The sequence below is a fragment of the Canis lupus genome, chromosome 29 (genome assembly GCF_011100685.1).
Source record: "Canis lupus familiaris isolate Mischka breed German Shepherd chromosome 29, alternate assembly UU_Cfam_GSD_1.0, whole genome shotgun sequence".
NCBI classification, from domain to species: domain Eukaryota; kingdom Metazoa; phylum Chordata; class Mammalia; order Carnivora; family Canidae; genus Canis; species Canis lupus.
The window spans coordinates 6122212-6146148 of record NC_049250.1 but is presented as its reverse complement, the minus strand read 5'-3'; positions in this window follow the sequence as shown (position 1 = coordinate 6146148).

Genomic DNA, 23937 nt, shown 5'->3' with positions numbered 1-23937 from the left:
AGCCAATGCCAAGCGCTGGGCCAAGTCATCGTCGATGACATGTGAGTTGTATGTGTTCCAAATTGGCCTTCCTGCCTTTCTGCAAGAAAAACAAACTTGAGCTGGACCCCAACAAACATGACAGGAAAAATAACAACTCTTGTCGAGGGCTGATACTGAAAACGGCTGATCTCTCCACCCCCAAGCCTGCCCCTGCTGAGGACAGGAGTGGGTCTCCATCTCTGACTATGAAGGAGGGGGGTCAGGAATTCTGAAGCTTGGGAGCCTCCAAGGCTAGTGTGTGAGGGCCACCAGGTTGTTCCTTCTGAGGTCACCTGGACAGGATGCTGCAAGAAGCCCTTTCCAGATCCCACAGGGACATAACGAGGCATAATCACTAACATTGACCCCTTCTAAAGAGAGGTTAGTAAATGACTCCAGGTAGCACAGTGATTAAACAAAAAGAATCACATTCTCAACAGTGTCTAACTCTATATAGTTCCTTTTTTTATTTTTTGGTTACATTAGAAAAGTGAGAATTCAGAATGCATGCTATTGTTGGGCCCTTTCCATAGATAATATGCTATAAGTCATTAATGAAAACCACTCTTAGATAGATAGATAGATAGATAGATAGATAGATAGATAGATAGATATCACAAAATAGTATTTTTATTTTGAATAATGTTCCTTCATCCAACTTGTAAGCCCTCCACAAGCAATAGTTTGTTCTATTTTTCATTGGTATTTTCCATATGACTTGACATGGTAAACTTACAAAGGTGTTCAATTAAATAGTGAGTTGAACTAAGCTGAAAATAACTTTTTCTAGACTCAAGAAACAATACTTATATATATCCAAAAGAATTGAAAGCAGGGACTCAATCAGATATTTGTACACCTATGTTCATATCAGCATTATTCACCATAGCCAAAGGTGGAAGCAATCCAAATGTCTGTGGATGGATGAATAGATAAACAAAATGTACATACATACAATGGAATATTATTCAGCCTTTAAGAGGAAGGAAATTCTGACATAGATTGCAACATGGCTGAACCTTGAGGACTTTGTGCTAAGTGAAAGATTTTTTTTTTTAAGATTTTAGTTATTTATTCATGAGGGACATAGAAAGAGAAGCAGAGATATAGGCAGAGGAGAAACAGGCTCCCCACAGACAGCCTGATGTGGGACTCCATCCCCAGACCCTATGATCATGCCCTGAGCTGAAGGCAGATGCTCAACCACTGAGCCCCTCAGGCATCACCATGAAAGATTTTCTTAAATTGAACTACCTTTGCAACGATGTGGATGGAGCTAGAATGTACTATATTAAGTGAAATAAGTCAATCAGAGAAAGACAAATACTATGATTTCACTCGTGTGGAATTTAAGAAAGAAAACAGATGAACATTTGGGAAGGGGGAAAAGAAAAAAAGGAGAGAGGGAAACAAAACATAAGAGACTCTTAACAATAGAGAACAGAGGGCTGATGGAGGGAGGTGAGTGGGGGATGGGCTAGATGGGGGATGGGTATTAAGGAGGGCACTTATGATGAGCACTGGGTGATGTATGGAAGTGATGAATCACTGAATTCTACTCCTGAAATAAATATTGACTGTATGTTAACTAACCAGAATTTAAATAAAATTTTGAAGAAAAAATAAAAAAGAATTTCTACTTATCAAAAGACACCATCAGTGAATGAAAATATAAGCTAGAGAATAGAAGAAGATACTTATCACATATATAAACAATAGAATGTAAGAATTCCAAGTCATTCCAAATCAGTAAGAAAAATAAGGATAACTCAGTAGGAAAATAGGCAAGGTATTTGATAGACACTTATGAATCAGATGGCCAATAAGATGAAAATACACTCAATTTCAAAGTAATTAGGGAAGTGTATAATTAAAATTATAATGGCTTAAATTAAAATGACTGACAATACCAATTTTTTACTGAAGATATAGCCCAATGAGAATATTCACATACTATTGGTGGGAGTAGAAGTTGGCACAACATTTTAGAGAACAACTTAGCAGTTGTCTGTCACACTGGTTCTCATATATTTTGCTCTTGGGACCCCTTTACACTCTTAAGAACTATTAATAACTCAAAAGAACATTTTTTTATGAGGCGTATTAGTTTGCTACAGCTGACATAACAAAATACCACAGACTGGGGGGATTACACAATAGAAATGCATTTTCTCAGAGTTCTGGGGATTGGAAGTCTAAGATCAAGGTATTAGCAAGGTTGGTTTCTCCGGAAGTCCCTCCCCTTGATTGGCAGATGGTTACCTTTCACCCGTCCTCCACGGTCACTCAATCTCTTTTTTTTTTTTTTTTTTTTGCATATGCCCCTGGTGTCTTTGGGTCCAAACTTTTCTTCTGAGAAGGATACCAGTCATGTTGGACTGGAATTCATTCTAATGGCCTCATTTCACTTAATCACCTCTTTGAAGGTCCTTTCTCCAAATACAGTCACATCGTGAGATACTGGGAGTTTGGACTTCAACATAATCATTTTGAGGGGGACATATTTCAGCCCATAACATGTGGGCAAATTTATATTTGCCATATTAGAAATTAAAACAAAGATGTTTCTAAATATTTATTAAGGATCTTTTCCAATCTCATATGGCTGTTATCAGCATTCAGTTTCTTGTGGGGCTATGGGCCTCAGCTTCAGTTTTGCTGGCTGTTAGTCCAGGCCATCTCCTGCTCCTGGAAGCTGTCTGCAATTCCTAGCTGTATGGGGATAATACTAGGGGAAACATGGGAATAATAATTCTACATGTGAATCTCTAAGGGAGAGAGATTCCAGCAAGACAGCACTACAGTCTCAGGCGTGCAAGGTAATCATGTATATAGCCATGTAATCAGGTATCTAATCATGTGCATCCCTTCACCTTGCCACATTCTATTGGTTAAAAAGCAAGCCATGGATTCCGCTCACACTTGCGGTGAGAAACTACACAAGGCTGGACTACCAGGAAGGGCAGATCGCAGGGGTCACCTTTAGCATCTGTCCCCCACATATAATGGCACATTGTTTTGATTGACATTCATGAAGAAAAAGCCAACCAAGGATGTACAGTTGAACAAGTTAAGAGTATTTTCTTAACTTTTTCAGATAATTGCAGTATTCTTCTTTGATACTACACCAAAACTCAAAAGTGATAGTATTTTAAAGGTTATTACTGTTAACCTTAAAAATAAAACTGCCAGTTGTTTTACCAGCAAAAAAAAAAAAAAAAAAAAATGAGTTTATTCAGGAATAACGGGGAAGTAGACTTATGACAAGTGAGCTATGGCAAAAATCACAAGCAAGTCCAGAAATAAAAAGGAGAAAAAAGCTCTTTTACAGAGTAAAGGTTCGGGGGAGGGATTTGAAACAGGCTGTATAAACCAAAAGTCCTTTGGTGTAGACTGGGAATTGAAAATACAATGGCTTCTCACTGGCTGAGTCATGACAGTTTCTCATTAGCTGGATTATTGGGAAGAAGAAATTCTTCTTTCCTCCTGCCTTGGGTAGTAAGCATAGGTTTCTTTCTTTTAGGAAGGCGAAGGAGGTTCTTCCTGTTGTGTTCTGCAATTGACTATGTGTGGTAAGGCATGAGCTCTCCCCCTTCTGGCCTCCCAATTCTATTCTAAATAAGGTTTCCTTTATTCAGTTTCACAGTTGCAATGTGGAATCTGAAATATCAATGAAATATTTGTACTCTGTTACATTAAAATCCACTCCTCTGGTTTCCACTTTGAATGAATTGTTTAACTGTACATGATTATGTAACACCCTGTATTGGTCATTAGGAAAATATTGGTTGACTTATACAGATCTTCCAAATATTAATACATCCTATCACATGTTATAAAAAAATTGCAATTGTTATAATCATTGCAGGATCCCACCAAAAAAGTCTTTAATCACTGGCAACTGACTAAACTCACAGTGATGGTCACAAGTTTCAAAAATTTTAACAAACTGTTCTTCAAAAGAACCACCATACTTTGGTATACAACTTTTTGTGTAATTCTCATTTCATCAAAAAAAAATTCTTATTTCATCACACAGAATGTTAAGAAGACATGTACTCAAGGATTGAGATTTAATCAAATTGAGTTTGTATTACTTCCTCACAGACATTCTTTTTTTTTAAGATTTTATTTATTTATTTGAGAGAGAGAGAGTGAGCATATAAGCAGCAAGGGCTGGGAGACAGAAAAGAAGAAGAAGGCTCCCTACTGAGCAGGGAGCCAGAGGTGGGGCTCAACCCCAGGACCCTGAGACCATGACCATAGCAGAAGGCAGACACTTAACAGACTGAGCCACCCAGGTACCCTCCTCACAAACATTCTTAAGTGAAACTGACTTTTTTTTCCTGCAAATGTATAGCAGTGAAGTGGTGGACAATGACTGACACTAAAGTTTGGTGCTGTTGCCTTGAGCCAAGCTAAGTAACTAACACTTTTACCAATCATGACTTTTGCAACATTAGTACAAATGTCATCACAGTGCAAAAAGGCAAATAATATCATAGTATTATTACAAAAATAGTTTTTACATCACAGACTCCCTGAAAGTGGATCTATGGACCACTCTTTAAGAACTACCAATCAGGGATCCCTGGGTGGCGCAGCAGTTTAGCGCCTGCCTTTGGCCCAGGGCGCGATCCTGGAGATCCGGGATCGAATCCCACGTCAGGCTCCCGGTGCATGGAGCCTGCTTCTCCCTCTGCCTATGTCTCTGCCTCTCTCTCTCTCTCTCACTGTGTGCCTATCATAAATAAATAAAATTAAAAAAAAAAACTACCAATCAACCCAATTTGAGTAAAACCTTTCACCCAGCTAGTGCATACCTAGGTATTTACCCAACAAATTTGTTACCTTGATGTAACAAAGATACATCAAGAAATGTGCAAAATGTTTATAGAAGTACCATTCACAGGGACCCCTCGGTGGCTTAGTGGTTGAGCATCTGCCTTCCATGCAGGGCATGATCCCAGGGTCCTGGGATAAAGTCCCACATCAGGCTCCCCACAGGAAGCCTGCTTCTCCCTCTGCTTCTCTCTGTGTGTATCCCATGAATAAATAAATAAAATATTATAAAAAAAAAAGAAGTACCATTCACAGTAGCCAAAACTGGAAACAACTTATATGTAAATTTAAAATAGCATAGATAAATAAACTGTAAAATATCTATACAAGGGAATACTGTGAAGTAATGAAAATGAATCAGTGTTGCAGGGCTGCATACAACAATGTGAATAAACTAAGAAACATACTATTAGAGAAAAAAAGATCAGTCACACAAGAACATATAATGCTTGATTCTGTAAATATAAAGTTTCAAAATAGCAAAATTAACCTAAAAGGCAATGCAAAGATAAAAATGAAACGTCAAAATCTTAGTAGAAAGTACAGGAGAGGGACACCTGGGTGGCTCAGGGGTTTTAGCATCTGCCTTTGGCCCAGGGCATGATCCCGGGGTCCCAGGATGGAGTCCCACATCGGACTCCCTGCATGGAGCCTGCTTCTCCCTCTGCCTGTGTCTCTGTCCCTCTCTCTCTCCTTCTGTGTCTCTCATGAATAAATAAATAAAATCTTAAAAAAAAAAATAAAATAAAATACAGGAGAATTCCCTTGACCTTGAGATTGTTTTAGATTTCATAAGAGACAAAAAGAGCTAACTTTATGAAGAAATATTAATAAATTTAGACTATATTTAAATTTTTTTAATCAAAATGTATCTTAGAATAAAAAGATACATGCACCAGAAAGAACTGATATTGGTAGTACATAAACAATTCCTATCAATAAGAAAAACAGATATAACCTGATAGATAAGTAGGCAAAAGACAGAAATGGGTATTTCACAGAAGAGAAAATATATTTGGTGAACAAGCATATGAAAAGATGCTCACTATCATGGAGATAAGGGAAATATAAATGAAGACCATGATACAACATCATTATAAATCCATTTGTTTACAAAAAAAAATAAGATTTATTTATTTATTTTAGAGACAGAAAGTGCACAAGTCGGGGAGGGGCAGAGAAAGGAAGAAAGAATCTGAATCAGACTCTATGCTGATCATGGAGCCCAACATGGGGCTCTATCCCACAACCGTAAGATCATGACCTGAGCCAAAACCAGGAGTTGGGGAGTTTACCAACTGAGCCACCCAAGCACCCCTATTTAGCAAAAATTTTAAAGATATAGCAGTAGCAAGTGTTGGAGAGTGAATCCACAGGATTTCTTACATACTGCTCAAGAGAGTGCAGTTTGAAATAGGCACACTGGAAAACAGTTTAACATTGTCTTTAGAAACTACATTCACGGGATCCCTGGGTGGCGCAGCGGTTTGGCGCCTGCCTTTGGCCCAGGGCGCGATCCTGGAGACCCGGGATCCAATCCCACGTCGGGCTCCCGGTGCATGGAGCCTGCTTCTCCCTCTGCCTGTGTCTCTGCCTCTCTCTCTCTCTCTCTGTGTGACTATCATAAAGAAAGAAAGAAAGAAAGAAAGAAAGAAAGAAAGAAAGAAAGAAAGAAAGAAAGAAAGAAAGAAAGAAACTACATTCACATATCTGGGTATATGTCAAGAGAAAGCTTTACCCAGTTATGTCAGAGCAGAAATATTCATAGTAGCATTGTTTACAACAGCAAAAACTTGAAATAACTCAAATGTCCATCAAAGAGAAAATGCTTAAAAAACAATGTAGTATAGTCGCACATAGGAATATTATACAGAAGCCCAAACAAAAGAACTACAACAGGAGACACTGATAGGGAAGAATCTTAGCAATATAATAATAGGTAGAGAGGGACGCCCGGGTGGCTCAGTGGTTGAGCAGCTGCCTTCAGCCCAGGGCATGGATTGTGTCCCACATTGGGCTCCCTGCATGGAGCCTGCTTCTCCCTTGGCCTGTGTCTCTGCCTCTCTTTCTGTGTCTCTCATGAATAAATAAATAAAATCTTTAAAAAAAATAATAGGTAGATAGAGAAAACAAAGTCCCAGGAATTATATAAAGCATGATACCTTCCCACCTGTCAGATGTCACTTGTTTTCAAGATCTTAGCTCCTGTGCTTTTTGGTGGGTTCACAGAGTCTTGACATATCATTATCCATAAATAAATAGATGATACTTAGACAAAATTTGAGATTGTAAAATGAACAAGAATAATCCAATTCTGTGCCCCTGATGTCAGTCCTTCATTAAAACTATTTTAAGAGGCATCTTAATGGTTCAGTTGGTTGAGCATGACTCTTTTTTTTTTTTTTTTTTTGAGCATCTGACTCTTGATTTTGACTCAAGTCATGATCCCTGGGTTGTGAGATCAAGCCCTGCATTGGGCTCCGTGCAAGGCATGGAGCCTGCTTAAGATTCTCTCCCTCTCCCTCTATGCACTCCCTCACTTATGCTCTCTCTCTCAAAAAAAAAAAAAAATGGGGGCATAAGAAATGTAATACTTGTGTTTAAAAACTCACACACAGGGATCCCTGGGTGGCGCAGCGGTTTAGCGCCTGCCTTTGGCCCAGGGCGCGATCCTGGAGACCCGGGATCGAATCCCACGTCGGGCTCCCGGTGCATGGAGCCTGCCTGCTTCTCCCTCTGCCTGTGTCTCTGCCTCTCTCTCTCTCTCTCTCTCTCTCTGATGTGACTATCATAAATAAATTTAAAAAATTAAAAAAAAATTATAAAAAAAAAAACCTCACACACACACAATTAATTCAATGGAAAGCAAAATGGATACAAAATGAGGATCAAATTGGGGAACTCTCCCAAGAGAAAAAAAAGAAAGGATAGAGAAGAGAAGATATGTTTAAAATTAAGAGTTTTCATAGATAGATGTTGAAGTGCCAAAATAGAGATAATAAGAACCATCAAAGGAAAAAATATATAAATGGAGAGGAAAAAATAATAATTAAGAACCCATTATTCTTCAAAGAGGAAATGTAAAAGGAAAAAATAGCATAGATCTAGAAACACTATAGTATTTAAGAACATCAAAGGAAGTTTTCTAAATTTTCTAAAATACACATAGAAAGAGTATCAAACAAAAAGAATCAAAAACATACTTTTTAAAAAAGATTTTATTTATTTATTTCAGAGAGAGTGAGAGATCACAAAGGGAGAGGAAGAGGGAGAAGCAGACTCACTGCTGACAGGGAACCCAATACAGGGCTCAATCCCAGGACCCTGAAATCATGACATGAACCAAAGGCAGATGCTTAACCAGCTGAGCCACCCAGGTGCCCCAGCCAAAAAGACAAAAGCATACTTTAAAATACAGTCATGGAGATGTAGCTGTCATACAGATGTTAAAGCACATCATAAAGCAGCCACGCTTGAGATAGTTACCTGTATCTGGATAGAAAATGGCACAGACTAGAAATCACAGAAGTTAAATAATATATATAAAGGAATTTAGTATATTGCAAAAATGACTTTATAAATCAATGGCCTTGTGATGGTTGTTGGTGTTGGGATAACCAAGTGGAAAAAATTCATTGTATTCTGTATTAGTTTGCTAGGGGTGCTATAATAAAATATTATAAACTTAAAACTTACATCACAGAAATTTATTTTTTCATATTGTGGAGGCTAGAAGTACAAAATCAAAGTGTTGGTAGGGCCATGCTCCCTCTTAAGGTACGAGAGAAGGATCTGTTCCAGCCCTCTCTCCTCTTCTGGTAATTCCTTGGCTGGTGGCAACATAGTTCCAATCTTCACAGGACATTCTCCCTGTGTGTGTCTGTATCTGTATTTTCCCTCTTTATAAAGACACCAATTAGTTGGATTCAGAGTCCACTTTACCCCCAGTATGGCCTCATCTTAACTAATTATATCTGCAACAACCTATTTCCAAATAAGATCAGATTCTGATGTTCTGGGAGCTAGGATGTCAATATGAATTTTATGGGGACATAATCCCACCCATAACAAATCTCTACCTTAGTTTGTACACCAAAATAAGTTCCAGAAAGATTACAATTCCAAAGAAAGAGAAAGAAACTATAAAAAACAAGAAGAGCAAATTAGATCATTGTTTCCAAATATCCCAGAATGGAGATGATAATTTTAAATACAACAATTAAATTTAATTTAATTATCGCAAAGCCAGAGCCACTAAAACAAACAAAAGCATATTAAAATGATCATTTGACACTAATAATGAGGAAAGCAGAAAGAGAAATTAAGAAAACTACCCCATTTACAATTGTACCAGAAATAATAAAATACCTAGAAATAAACTTACCTATGAAGTAAAAGACCTATACTCTGAAAACTATAAAACATTGATGAAAGAAATGAAGATGACACAAACAGAAGGGCATTCCATGCTTATGGGTTGGAAGAACAACTATTGTTAAAATGTGTGTACTTCCAAAGCAATCTAAATATTTAATGCAATCTCTATCAAAATACCGATAGCATTTTTTCACAGAACTAAAACAAACAATCCTGGAATTTGTGGGGAACCACAAAAAAACATGAGTAGCCAAAACAATTTGGAAAAAGGAAAAAAAAAAAAAAGCTGGAGGCATCACAATTCCAGATTTCAAGTTATATTACAAGGCTGTAGTAATCAAAATAGTATGGTACTGGCACAAAAGTAGACACATAAATCAATGAACAGAATAGAAAGCCCAGAAATAAGCCCACAATTATATGGTCATTTGATTTCTAACAAAGGAGACAAGAATATGCAATGGGACAAAGACAGTCTCTTCAAAAAATGGTGTTGGGAAAGCTGGACAGCAATATGCAAAAGAAACTGGCCCACTTTCTTACACCATACACAAAAATAAACTCAAAACTGATTAAATATCTAAATATGAGACCTGAAACTATAAAAATTCTAGAAGAGAGCACAAGCAGTAATCTCTCTGACATCAATCATAACAACATCTTCCTAGGTATGTCTCTTGAGGCAAGGAAGACAAAAGCAAAAATAAACTATTGGAATTACATCAAAATAAAAAGCTTCTGCATAGTGAAGGAAAGAGTCAACAAAACTAAAAGGCAATCTATAAAATGGGAGAAAATATTTGCAAAAGACATACCAATAAAGGGTTAGTATTCAAAGTATACAAAGAATTGATAAAACTAAAACACCCAAAAATCAAATAATTCAATTAAAAAACAGACAGAAGACATGAACAGACATTTCTCCAAAGAAGCCATCCAGATGGCCAATAGACACATGAAAAGATGCTCAACGTCACTCATCATCAAGGAAATGTAAATCAAAACCACCATTCTCACACCTGTCACAATGGCTAAAATCAACACTCTTGGCAAGAATGTGAAGAAAAAGGAACACTCATGCATTGTTGGTATAATGCAAACTGGTGTGTCTACTGTGGAAAACAGCATGGAGGCACCTCAAAAAATTAAAAATAGAATTACTCTATGATCTAGTAATTGCACTACTGGGCATTTACCCAAAGAATACAAAAAAAAAAAAAAACTAATTTGAAAGGATATATGCACCCCTATGTTAAGTGCAGCATTATTTACAATAGCCAATATATGGAGGCAGTGCAAATATCCATTGACTAATGAATGGATGAAGATGTGGCATATATATACAATAGAATATTATTCAGCCATAAAAAGAATGGAATCTTGCCATTTGCAACAACATGGATCAATTTAGAGTGTATTATGCTAAGCAAAATAAATCAGAGAAAGACAAATACTGTATGATTTCACTCATATGTAGAATTTAAGAGATAAAACAAATGAACAAAAGAAAAAAAAGAGAGATAAGCCAAAAAAAGACTCTTAACTATAGAAAAGAAACAGATGGTTACCAGAGGGAAGTGGATAGGACAATGGGTAAAATAGGTGAAGGGGATTAACAGTGCACTTATCTCAATGAGCAATGAGTGATGTATGGAATTGTTGAATCACTATATTTTGCACCTGAAACTAAGAGAACACTGTATGTTAACTCTACTGGAATAAAAATAAAATAATTTTTAAAATAAAATTTAAGATGAGTTCTGGAGATGGATGGTGGTGATGGTGGTGATGATGTACAACATCATGAATGCATTTAATATCACTAAACTACACTTAAGAATGGTTAAAAAGGTGGGATGCCTGGGTGGCTCAGCGATTGAGTGCCTGGCTTTGGCCAAGCTCATGATCACAGAGTCCTGGGATTGAGTCCCACATCAGGCTCCCTGCATGGAGCCTGCTTCTCCCTCTGCCTATGTCTCTGCCTCTCTCTCTCACTCTCTCTGTGTCTCTCATGAATAAATAAATAAATAAAACTTAAAAAAAAACGGTTAAAATGGTAAATTTTATGTTATATGCATTGTACCACAATTTTTTTAGTGGGAAAAAAAAGCCCATGAGAAAAAAAAAAAAAAAAAAGCCCTGCTTCTCCCTCCTCCTGTGTCTCTGCCTCTCTCTCTCTCTATGTCTATCATAAGTAAATAAATCTTTAAAAAAAAAAAATGGTACACTCAGTAATTTTACAGTAAATGCTCATTTTCTATCCATTTTCTCTTTTAATTTCCAACGTAGGGATGAACGTTTCAAGCCTAAACCTCAGTCACATCACATTTTAACACTTTTATGTTCTCTTCACTCTCAGATTAGGGTTACTCTTGACTCATATATGACTTTTATGCCTACACTTTCCACACTTCTTGGTATTTTGATGCTTTTCACCACTGATTCATAATGCTAAAAAAATAAATAAATAGGGATCCCTGGGTGGCGCAGCGGTTTAGCGCCTGCCTTTGGCCCGGGGCATGATCCTGGAGACCCGGGATCGAATCCCATGTCGGGCTCCCGGTGCATGGAGCCTGCTTCTCCCTCTGCCTGTGTCTCTGCCTTTCTCTCTCTCTCTGTGTGACTGTAATAAATAAAATTTTAAAAAAATTAAAAAATAAATAAATAAATAAATAAATAAATAAATAAATAAATAAAAAATGACTCTTGCCAGCACAAGTGGATAATGGCAACAGAAAGGGAGGTGAGAACCTTTTTGACTCTTTCTCAGTAGGTTTAACTGGGACAGGTGAAAAGTAAACACATGCCCATGTTCTGAACAAGATGAAACAAGCTGAACAGCTGAACAGCCAAGGTATGGGCCACTGTAAATGGTAAGAAAGGGATGATCACTCCCAATCATAGAAGGAGAAGTTCATTGAAAAGCCTCATGTTTAGCTTTAAACTGGTCTAATTTTAAGGCACTACTCATGTTCTTTGCCTTCTTCTTTGAAAAAGAAAAGGTTGCTGATATGAAAAGGAATTTTATGTTGCAGAATGATTTAAAATAATTCATAATAGAGATCTCCATCTCCAAAGAGATTAAACACCATAGCTAGAGTAAAAGGGCCTTACAAATATAAAGTTTCTGGGTGAGGAAATATTATTAAAACAGGGTCCCTCTATTGATGAGATCCCATCTGCCTTCTCTTGACTACTGAATCCATGAATAATTCAAATTAATGTAGCCCTCCCTATATGGCTATTTTATTTAGGTCAACTGACTTGCAAGAGTTATTTGATGTCCGGAAAGCCTTTGGGATCTTTTTTCAAATCTTTTAATGTCCTTTTTTTTTTTAATTTTTAATTTTGTAAAACTATGTTCAGCTCTGACTTCAAAACAGTTTCTCACATGAATGAGATCAGCTTCCTGCCTGAGGTGATAGAGCTCTCTTCAGTCCTATGTAGGAGTAATAGTTAAAATTCATCAAAGCCATTTTTAACACAAAAACCTCATGAAAAAAAAAAAAAAAAACTCATGCATTTTTCCCTAGCATGCTGAAGGCTTTTTAATTAAAAACAATATTCATAGCAATAGTCAAATTCTTTTTTTTAAATTTTTATTTATTTATGATAGTCACACAGTGAGAGAGAGAGAGGCAGAGACACAGGCAGAGGGAGAAGCAGGATCCATGCACCAGGAGCCTGATGTGGGATTCGATCCCGGGTCTCCAGGATCGCGCCCTGGGCCAAAGGCAGGCGCCAAACCGCTGCGCCACCCAGGGATCCCTTGATGGCTGATTCTTATAAACATTTTAAATTTCTTTAAGAATTTGACCTATTGGGGATCCCTGGGTGGCGCAGCGGTTTGGCGCCTGCCTTTGGCCCAGGGCGCGATCCTGGAGACCCGGGATCCAATCCCATGTCGGGCTCCCGGTGCATGGAGCCTGCTTCTCCCTCTGCCTGTGTCTCTGCCTCTCTCTCTCTCTCTCTCACTGTGTGCCTATTATAAATAAATAAAATAAAATAAATTCTAACAAGGCCAATGAAAGAACTAAAAGTTAGTGTACATAAAGTCCTTGAACAGTGCCTGCTACTATAGTTAGTACCCACACAAAAATAGCCATTACCGTCATAATCTTTGTTATTAGTATTATTATCTCCTACCAACATGTTTTATCCTATAGTTTTGCTATCCTTTCTTAAATATTTTATTTCTAAGCCATCTCTACACCTATTGTGGGCCTCGAACTCATGACCCCAAGTCACATGCTTCACCAACTGAGCCAGTCAGGCATCCTAGTTTTGCTATTTTAAATACAAAATTTTCCTGGTGTAATGAAAAGTAATCTCAGTAGATGGCTCTCTCTGGCACTTTTATCTTTCTCAAGGGAAAATAGGTTGCTTTGTCAGAGGGCAGACTCTGAGGTTTAACCCAAGCCCTGAACCGTGAACAAAAAGGCTAGAACTGAGCAAGTTCTACATGAACCTTCATCTCCCCGACATCTGGAGCCATGCCAATTATTTCTTGGGATCATTTATAATAACTCACTTTAAAAGATAATAGAAAATTCAAGTTAAAATAACACTTTATTTTTCAGTCCATACATTACTTATTCGATACCAGTAGATAAATGCTTTCAAGCAGGTCTGTTTTTCAATCTTAGGAATAATTCTCCATTTTACAGTGTTATCTCCATCTTACAGTGAGGAAACTAAAGTTCAGAGCAGGAGAACACTTTGCCTAGTGGGATAAGCATGTTCCTTGAAGAAATAGAGAACACCCAATCCTCCTGATTCACCATTCTACTATTTGCAACATGCACTTCAAAAATTAGAAAAAAAGTTGTTTTAATTCAAAGCTAAATAACATCATGTTAAACTAAAATGAAGTGCTTGAACCCTAGAGTTTGATGAGTTCAGAAAATTATACATCATATGAGGCCCAGCCCAAGAAGCCATGTGAATTCTATTCATTCAGGTGGATGACTAAAAAATCCAACTATTAGTCCAAGAAATCTGGGCAAACTTGCAGACTGGGGAAATAAACTTCAGAAGAATTATTCCCAAGACAGCTCTGTCCAGCCTCAAAGAAACACAGAAGCAAACAGATTTAGAATCTCCAAACTGCAAGTGTGATAAAATAGACCATGAGAAACTTGTAGCCCTGAAGGAGTCAACCGGTAAGCCAGCACCAGGTGAGTCCTGGAATGGGGAAGCCAGCACATGATCTGAGTCATCCTCCTCCAAATCTCAAATCTCCAAACAGTCCAGATTAATACACCTTTGCAGTGACCAACTCATCGTGCCTAATATTTATAATACTGTCATCAACAGCTTACTAAAGAATCTCTTTAATATTGTGGGTTTCAAAAAATAAAGCAAAGACCACCAGAGAGCAAGGAAAATTAAATACAAAGTCATTATTTCCTGATCGGGCAAAGAAACACACACCAATAAAAAAATTCATTGAGTAATTCACTCAGGTGGAGATTAGGGGACTAAAGGTGGTGGGTATGGGTATGGTGTAAGGAATGAAAACTAGCACTCTGACTAGGGTATGGTTCACAGTAAAAAAAACTAGTTAAAACAAGCCACATTGCCTGCTGCTCAAGAAAATTCTTCTGGCCTAAGAAGAATCTGATGTACAAGGTTCCCTCAAAAATCTGCCATGTTTTATCAATATCAGTCAGTTTGAATCAGTTCTGATGAAGCACAATATTCAGTTTTGGCATCTCCTAGACAAATGCTGATAGAAGTGGAAATTTTTCCTTATACTTAGGTTATGACAAGAACATGTAATGCATGACATCTGATTGGATGCTTACTTGCAAACCAGCAGTTAAGATATTTGGGGGAAATCTGAACTTGATCATGGCTTAGATAGTACATGAGAAGAAAATTTGTTCAAATGGAAATGGTTAGCTGAAAAAACAGGTCACAAAACTGTGTATAGTATGATATCATTTTGATAATAATAACAATGGACTCATATGTACATACAAAAAAATAACCAAAGGATATGCACAAGTGTAACCATAGTGAGTTTAGGTGATGAAAATGTAGTAGGATTTAATTTTTATTTTTGCTCTCCTTTTTAATTTTCTTTTTTTTTTAAAGATTTTATTTATTTGACAGAGAGAGAGAATACAAGTAGGCAGTGTGGCAGACAGAAGGAGAGGGAGAAGCAGACTCCCTATTGAGCAGAGGCCCCATGTGGGACTCAATCCCAGGCCCCTGGGATCATGACCTGAACTGAAGGCAGACACTCAACCAACTGAGCCACCCAGGTGCCCCTCTACTTTCTAATTATCTACAATGGCCGTGGGCTGTTTCTCTTGTAATTAAAAGTTATTATTTTGGATTGGTACAGCATAAATGAGCTCACATTCCTCTCTCCTGAGGATTTAAATATGCTCTGAGATTACATTGGCTTCCAGACAGAACAGAAATGACAACTTGACTTCTGTTGACTGATGAATATTTGCCTCAAATCCACAGCTCAAGCCTCACTGCCTGGCAGCTGCAAATAAGTCAGATCTGAAGGTGTTCATGGAACACTAAGAGAAGACTTTGGGAACATGTCCAGTGCTTCACACCACCCACATGAATATCTGGAAGCTCAGTGTACTGTGGTGGTCCCCTGGGCCAAAACTGCAGGTCACTCAGACTGATGGGGTATTGGTACCCAAAACCAGGAATTAAAGACCAGTCTGAAGCTGTAGGTGACCATCAGGTTTTCTAGCTCTCAGGGCCAAAAACTAGATTTCATGACAAAGAGACACAACCCCCACTGATTTATCCTTCCTTTATCCTGTAACTGAACTGTTGATTTCAAGTCTGTTCCGTGATTAGATCAGGAACTGTTTGGGTGGAGGTTTAAAAAATGCACAGGAATGTCTTTTTTAAACCAAATCAGATCTGTAATTTGCAAATCCCAAGAGACCAAGCAGGATGGTAAGGGCAGACCCCAGGTTATCAAGAATAAAGGGAGGGCAAAGTTCAAATTTTCGGGAAAATCAAAATAGGCAACTACCGGATGGTATTAAGTTAAATAAACCAAATGTAGGGTTAAATAGACCCTCTGATGTTAAAGGTTACATCATTACTCAACTTCAGCCTTGTAAAACAATGAAGAAATGTGAATAAAATTACCTACTAGCATAAATCATTCTTACTCAACCCAGATCCCAGTGAGGACTAAGGAATTACCTACTTTTACAAAGATAGATGAATTCTCTGGGCTTTTTGCAGGAGCAGCAAAAGATTAACCTGATCTCACCACAGAAATTCAGGCAATGATAAAGGGCAAAGAGAGCAGAGTTCAGAGCCATCCAAAATGTTCCCCTGAAAGACAGTTTTTATTGAATTTAATATGATGTTATTTTAAGACTATCAAATGGAATATAAAAATCAATTTCCTTTTAAGCCATTCATGTTTTTTTTTAATGTAATACATGGTTAAATAAGACCCAAATTTCTAACAAGAACAAATCTTCTCAACCCATTTTATCTGAAATCATTATTTCGAGATTCTTTCAACTTACCGTGAAAGTGATATACATCTATTAGATTACAAAGTTGTATGACAAGACCTTTTGTGTTATTTCTTTCTATCCATTGCCACAGAAAGTGTCCAGTAAATAGGAACTCAGTTGCTTTGGCTGCATCTTGAATTCCTTAGAATTTTCAGCTACAAAGAGACTATGTACCAACTAAACACACTTATAAAGATTTGACTTATCAAAGCTGGCATAATATTTAAGTTTTTATTTTAGAAGACATCCAATATAACTCTTCAAAAATTCTAACAAAATGGTAGCTCTCAACTTTTCATATCAGCTTTCAACTCACTCTGTGAAGTAATTTAATTATTCACTCAAGGAAAAATCAAAAGTAGAAGATCCATAATAATGAGATACTACAACATACTTATGAGAATGGCTAAAAGCCTCGAAACTGAAATTGCTGGCCAGGGTGTGAAGCAGTAGGACCTGTCAGTCATTGCTGGGGGCAATGCAAAATACTACAGCAATTTAGAAGACAGTTGGGCAGTTTCTTTTAAAGCTAACTATAGGGCAGCCTGGGTGGCTCAGCAGTTTAGTGCTACCTTTGGCTCACAGTGTGATCCTGGAGACCTGGGATTGAATCCCATATCAGGTTCCCTGCATGGAGCCTGCTTCTCGCTCTGCCTGTGTCTCTGCCTCTCTTTCTGTGTATGTGTCTCTCATGAATAAATAAATAAAATCTTTTCAAAAAAATTTTTAAATAAAGCTAACTATAATTTTATCTTACGATTCTATAATCATGTTTCTAAGCACTTATACAACTTATTTAAAAACTTATGTCTACACTAAACACTTGCATGTGAAAGTTTAGAATACCTTTATTCATAACTGCCAAATAGTGGAAGCATCCAAAAAAATATGCTTCAATAGGTGAATCAATAAAAAAAAACTGGTACATGCACACAATGGAATATTCAGAGATAAAAAAGAAATGAGCTCTCAAGTCACAAAAAGACATGAATGAATCTTAATACATATTACTAAATGAAAGAGTATAGTCTAAAAATGCTACTTACTATATGCTTCCATTCGTATGACATTCTGGAAAAGGCAAAACTATAACAATGGTAAAAATTAGTGCTTACAAGGGGGGAGGAGGTTTTGAACAGATGAAGCACAGGGGATATGCGTTAGAGTCGTGAAACTATACTATATGATACCATAGTTGTGTTTATACAATACTATGTATTTATCGAAACCCACAGAACTTCATGGCATAGAATGATCCTTAATATATGCAAATTTTAAAAACTCATTTAAGACACAGGGTATCCCAGAGTGGAATACAGACCCTGACAAGAGAATCTAATGGTATTTCAAATGTATGAAACACCCTTACTGAAGGTACTGACCTAAGTAACCTTGGAAATGAGTGAAGTCTGTAAGATTAAAGGCAAATAAACTGTATATGAACCACTGTACTCTAATGGAGAAGGTGATTCCCGTGGGGCCAATGTTAATAATACTGATCCTACTGCACATGTGCACTGGAATTGAACAACTAAGTAAATGGATGGCAGATGATGGGAGTCCTATTTCTCACTGTAGGACGGGGAGCTTAAGGAGCAGTAAGAGGAAGACAGGATCCATGGGGTAATGTGTGCAGTTGGAGGCTTCAGCATGGACTCATGTTTAGTTTAATTACAGCTACATATGGAAATATTTTAGATATGTGTATATTCACAGGCTAGTATCACACATATATTTCCTTACCTGTCTGTTAAAAGAGCCTAGAAGCAATGACACCCCAGCAGCAAAAAGCACACCTGGCATCCAGATCGATTCTTTCTTTCTTTCTTTCTTTCTTTCTTTCTTTCTTTCTTTCTTTCTTTCTTTCTTTCTTTCTTTCTTTCTTTCTTTCTTTCTTCTTTCTTTCTTTCTTCTTTTTTCTTTCTTTCTTTCCTTCCTTCCTTCCTTCCTTCCTTCCTTCCTTCCTTCCTTCTTTTTATTTTTGTAAGATTTATTTATTTGACAGAAAGAAAGAGCATGTGCATGCATGCATGCACAAGTGGGGAGAGGAGAGGAGAGAATCTTCAAACAGAGACTATCAGGGGCTCAATCTCATGACCCATGAGATCATGACCTGAACTAAAACCAAGAGTCAGACACTTAACAGATTGAGCCAGCCACCCAAGCACCCCAAGATTTTGGTTTCTAATACCATTCACCAATAAAAGGAACTAGAGCTTCGTGGAGAAATGGCTGATTCTATGACTAAGACAGGGAATATACAAGACAAGCCTGGAGCATTTTGTAGTACCAGGAAATAAGGAAATGATCAAATCAAAAACAAAAACCCACATTGATGGGTATCTGCCAAGGGAGCCAATGAAAGAGTTCTTAATAGCAAATCTAGGACAGGGACGCCTCGGTGGCTCAGCAGTTGAGCATCTGCCTTTAGCTCAGGGCATGATCCCGGGTCCAGGGATCGAGTCCCACATTGGGCTCCCTGCATGGGGCCTGCTTCTCCCTCTGCCTCTATCTCAGCTTCTCTTTCCCTGTGTCTCTCATGAATAAATAAATAAATAAATAAATAAATAAATAAATAAATAAATAAAGCAACCTAGAAAAAAAAATAAAAAATAAAGCAACCTAGGACAATTAGAGCTACGAAATAAATAAATTAGTATTAGATCATAAGTAAAGTTATAAAATAAATATCTATGATCCCATACTGATAAAAGAAAATGATTGAATCAATAAATGAATGGGGGAGCAGAGGCCAATTTCCTGTGCAGAAAAATTCCAAATAATTTATGTAGATACTACACCCTAAGGGAGGTAATGCATGGTAAGGCGTTTCTATTTCTGAAGTGTCCACTGCACACAGTAACTTAATTCCAAAGACTACCATGTGGAAAGTGGGGGAAAGTAATTTTGCGGTGGAGAAACCTGACAAACAGTACCTGAGCCAAGTGATCAAGGTCAATACCCACAGTGATGTCATGTTGATACAATATACCCTTGATACAGTGTGAATGAAAATAGCACTTTCCCTCTGTGGTCTTCCTATAAACCCATAACCCCATGCTAAACTAATCATGAGAAAAGCATCAGGAAAAAACCAAATACCTGACTAGTACTCCTCAAAACTATGAAGGTGATCAAAAACAAGGAAGGCCCGGGATGCCTGGGTGGCTGAGCAGTTGAGCATCTGCCTTTGGCTCAGGGCGTGATCCCAGGTCCAGGGATCGAGTCCTGCATGGGGTTCCCTGCAAGGAGCCTGCTTCTCCCTCTACCTGTGCCTCTGCCTCTCTCTGTGTGCCTCTCATGAATAAATAAATAAAATCTTAAAAAAAAAAAAAAAGCTCCTCAAAGACTTCTTCTAATTTGTATTTTTTTTTTAAGATTTTATTTATTTATTCATGAGTATACACAGAGAGGAGAGAGAGAGAGAGAGGCAGAGATACAGGCAGAAGGAGAAGCAGGCTCCATACAGGGAGCCTGACGTAGGACTCGATCCCAGGATCCCAGGATCACACCCTGGGCCAAAGGCAGCTGCTCAACCGCTGAGCCACCCAGGTGTCCTGTTTGAGGAACATTTTAATTCACCAAGGGGTAAATGCTGGAGACATAAGGAAGAAGGGGCTATAGGGTGGGCACCAGATGCAGGTGACCAGGATCTGTTATCCAAGCATGGAGATGTCCAGCTCACTCACTCTGCCTTACCCTTCCCGTATTTACTTCTCTTCTATCTCTGTGAATCCATAAATACACTTTTTAAAAAGATTTTGCTTATTTATTTATTTCTTTGAGAGAGAGAATATGAGCAGCGGGGAGGGGCAATGGGAGAGGGAAAAGCAGGCTCCCCATGAGCAGGGAGCGCCACATGGGGCTGATCTCAGGACTCTGGGATCAAGACCTGAGCTGAAGGCAGATGCTTAGCTGACTGAGCCACCCAGGCGCCCCAGAGGGAAAATCTCAATGAGTGCAGAGCTTGAAGCAGGGCTCAATCTCATGACCCCTGAGATCATGACCTGAGCTGAAATCAAGAGTCGGATGCTTAACCAGCTGAGCCACCCAGGTACCCACATAACTACATTTTTAAAAACTTACTAATTTCATAATTTGTGGCTCCATTTACAAAAATGTGTTCTAAGTCCTAATTTTGATTTTTAAAAATGTTTTTAAAGATTTTTTTTAAGTAATCTCTACATCCAGTCAATGTGGGGTTCAAACTCACAACCTCAAGATTAGGAGTTGCACATTCCACCGACAGAGGCAGACAGGCCTTAATTTTTATTTCTTTTTTAAAAAGATATCTGGGCACCTGGGTGGCTCAATCAGTTGAGCATCTGCCTTCAACTCAGGTCATGGTGTCCGGGTCCTGGGATCAAGCCCCATGTAGGGCTCCCTGCTTCTCCCTCCCTCTCTGCTACTCCCCCTGTTTGTTCTCTCCCTCTCTGTTAGATGAATAAATAAAATCTAAAAAAAAAAAAAAAAAAAAAAGACAAGTATCTATTGCTTTCTATTGGAGTTCCCTGATTGCCTTCCAAGAAGAGAGAAGAATCTCCCAAGAGAAAAGTCAAACATGAGGATAATTTATTCAAAAGTGGGTGAAATATTTCAAAAATTTGCTGTCTGCAAAAATTTTCTTCCTATTTTTACTAAATAATAGAAAGAGAAAAGAAAGTTGTATCATTCAGTAATTACCCAAATCATATTTGCCAGACTAAAACTTGCATTTCTCGTCCACTTAACGCAGGCCTATCGACATCTATGGCAAATCTGAAAAACTTGGATTTAAGAGCAGTTTCAGGACCTATCCAGTTTCAGAATACCAATTTTTGCTTCACAATTGAGTGTAGGAGGTTTATCAACCCTGGGAAAAATGGACTGGACCCTAATTAGCAAAACAGCAAACGAACAAGTAACTGAGCGAGGACATGAGGCAGTTGGTGAGGACTCCAACTGCCATGGAAAATCAAACTTTCTCACACCCATTCACTCAAAGACAGCATTCTTTTATCACAATTATCCAAATCCCTACCTGCCTAAGAAACATCTCACTAAGGCAAAGTAAAGTCTGGCCTGAAGTAAGCAACCCACACCCAAGATCCTGGATATGTCCCTGTGTGCCAGTGGAGCCCCTGGGTTTCTCTATGTGGCCGATGGTGGTAGTCATGCCTCACCAAGTGTTGAGTGCAGGAACTGGGACAGGGCAGAAAAATCACTGTAGCTGGGACAGGTGTAACAGGTTTCCACGGGAGCAACCGCTGAAACATGTCTACAGAGTGAGTCACATTTCTCCAGCTGTGTGCTTTTTTAATAGCTTACATTTCCTAACATTTTAAGGAGTTAACCAATTTGTTGGGCATTGGGGAGTGGCAGTGAGAGAAATCAGGCCCCCCGTGGGCTGTCTTCCTGAACCCCGTGCCAAAGTTCCTAAGAATGATGAATGCGGGCTTCTCTAAAACCAAGGTCAGATCAACCACGAGATTTTTTTTTAAATCTGAGCACTCACCATGCTGTCTGAGAATTGAGTCTTCTTTAGGAGAAGTGAGCAAAGTGACTTTGCAGGTTTGGAGCAGAACTCTTAAATTATTAGCATTAGGCTGGAACAGCTGAACACAGTGAGCCCAGTTAGAGGCATCTTGACCGAGGACCCAAAGTCTCCTCCTTGGGTTTTCTGAACTGAGTGTCCTCCAGCCAGCCCCTTCCATCCCCCATTCCGACGTCCTAACCCTTCCTTGTGAAACTTCATTAGCAGGATTTAAGAAGTCTACCACCCTTTATTGGAAGCAGACTGCTCTTTGCAATTGCCTTATACAAAATAAGGCCTTCATAAGTGTTTGTTCTAGGTCTGTCACATAATACCTGATCCTTAGAGAGCCTCTTACCCTGCCTCCTCACTAGCCTACGGATGTGAAAATAAAGTGGCCTCTCTTTGGAGGTAGAGGGTCCCCCCTCGTAGTTCAAGGCTGGGTGATAGATAATGCAAAAAAAAAAAAAAAATCTTAACTTGGAACCAGAAATTTGCATCTGATTGGACCCTCACTGGAAGCAACTGCCTGGTGCTGGGGATGCTTTTCAAATGGGAGAGAAGCATCAGGCTCCCTGCATGGAGCCTGCTTCTCCCTCTACCTGTGTCTCTGCCTCTGTGTGTGTGTGTGTGTCTCTATGAATAAATAAATAAAATATTTTTTAAAAAATTAAAAGGGCAGCTCCGGTGGCACAGCGGTTTAGCGCCGTCTGCAGCCCGGGGTGAGATCCTGGAGACCCGGGATCAAGTCCCACGTCGGGCTCCCTGCATGGAGCCTGCTTCTCCCTCTGCCTGTGTCTCTGCCTCTCTCTCTCTCTCTCTCTCTTTCTCTCTCTCTCTCTGTCTCTATGAATAAATAAATAAAATATTTTTTTAAAAATGGGGGAGAAGGGGAGTTGGGAGGAGGGGCTGAGAGCTTGCATATTTGCTAGAGCCTCGGGCTGACTTTTGAAATCTTCGACTCTTTTTTATCCAGCACTTAATCAACTTAGTACATTTCAGGTTTGGTTTCTGAGAGAATGACCACAAACAGGAGGGTAAAAATTCATTCCATCACTAGGAGAGCAAAGAGGATAAGCACTGCTTGAATTCAGAGTGCTCTAAATGTGCACACCACTACTACAATGTAGTTGATATTGGTCAAATCGTGAAGCCACACAAATGCTTGAAAATGAGTAGAAGAGGGATCCCTGGGTGGCGCAGCGGTTTGGCGCCTGCCTTTGGCCCAGGGCGGGATCCTGGAGACCCGGGATCGAGTCCCACGTCAGGCTCCCGGTGCATGGAGCCTGCTTCTCCCTCTGCCTGTGTCTCTGCCTCTCTCTCTCTCTCTCTGTATGACTATCATAAATAAATAATAAAAAATTTAAAAAAAAAAAAAAAAGAAAATGAGTAGAAGAGAATTATCTGAAATGATGGAAACTTTGTAAGCCCCAAAGTTTTCCCTTCCAGAGAAACACGAGCATGCGGTGATTGAGAGCCGCTCATGAACTACCCCAGTTCAAGTCCAGTCTGCAGCTCTTGGGCTGTGTGGTGACACATCACTTTGTCCCTCAGTGCCACAGCTCCCTGTGTATAGAATGAGAACAGTGATAGCACCTACCCTATAGGTTCGTTGGGAGGATTAATTTATATATACTGAGCACGTAGAACCATGCCTCGTATTATTAT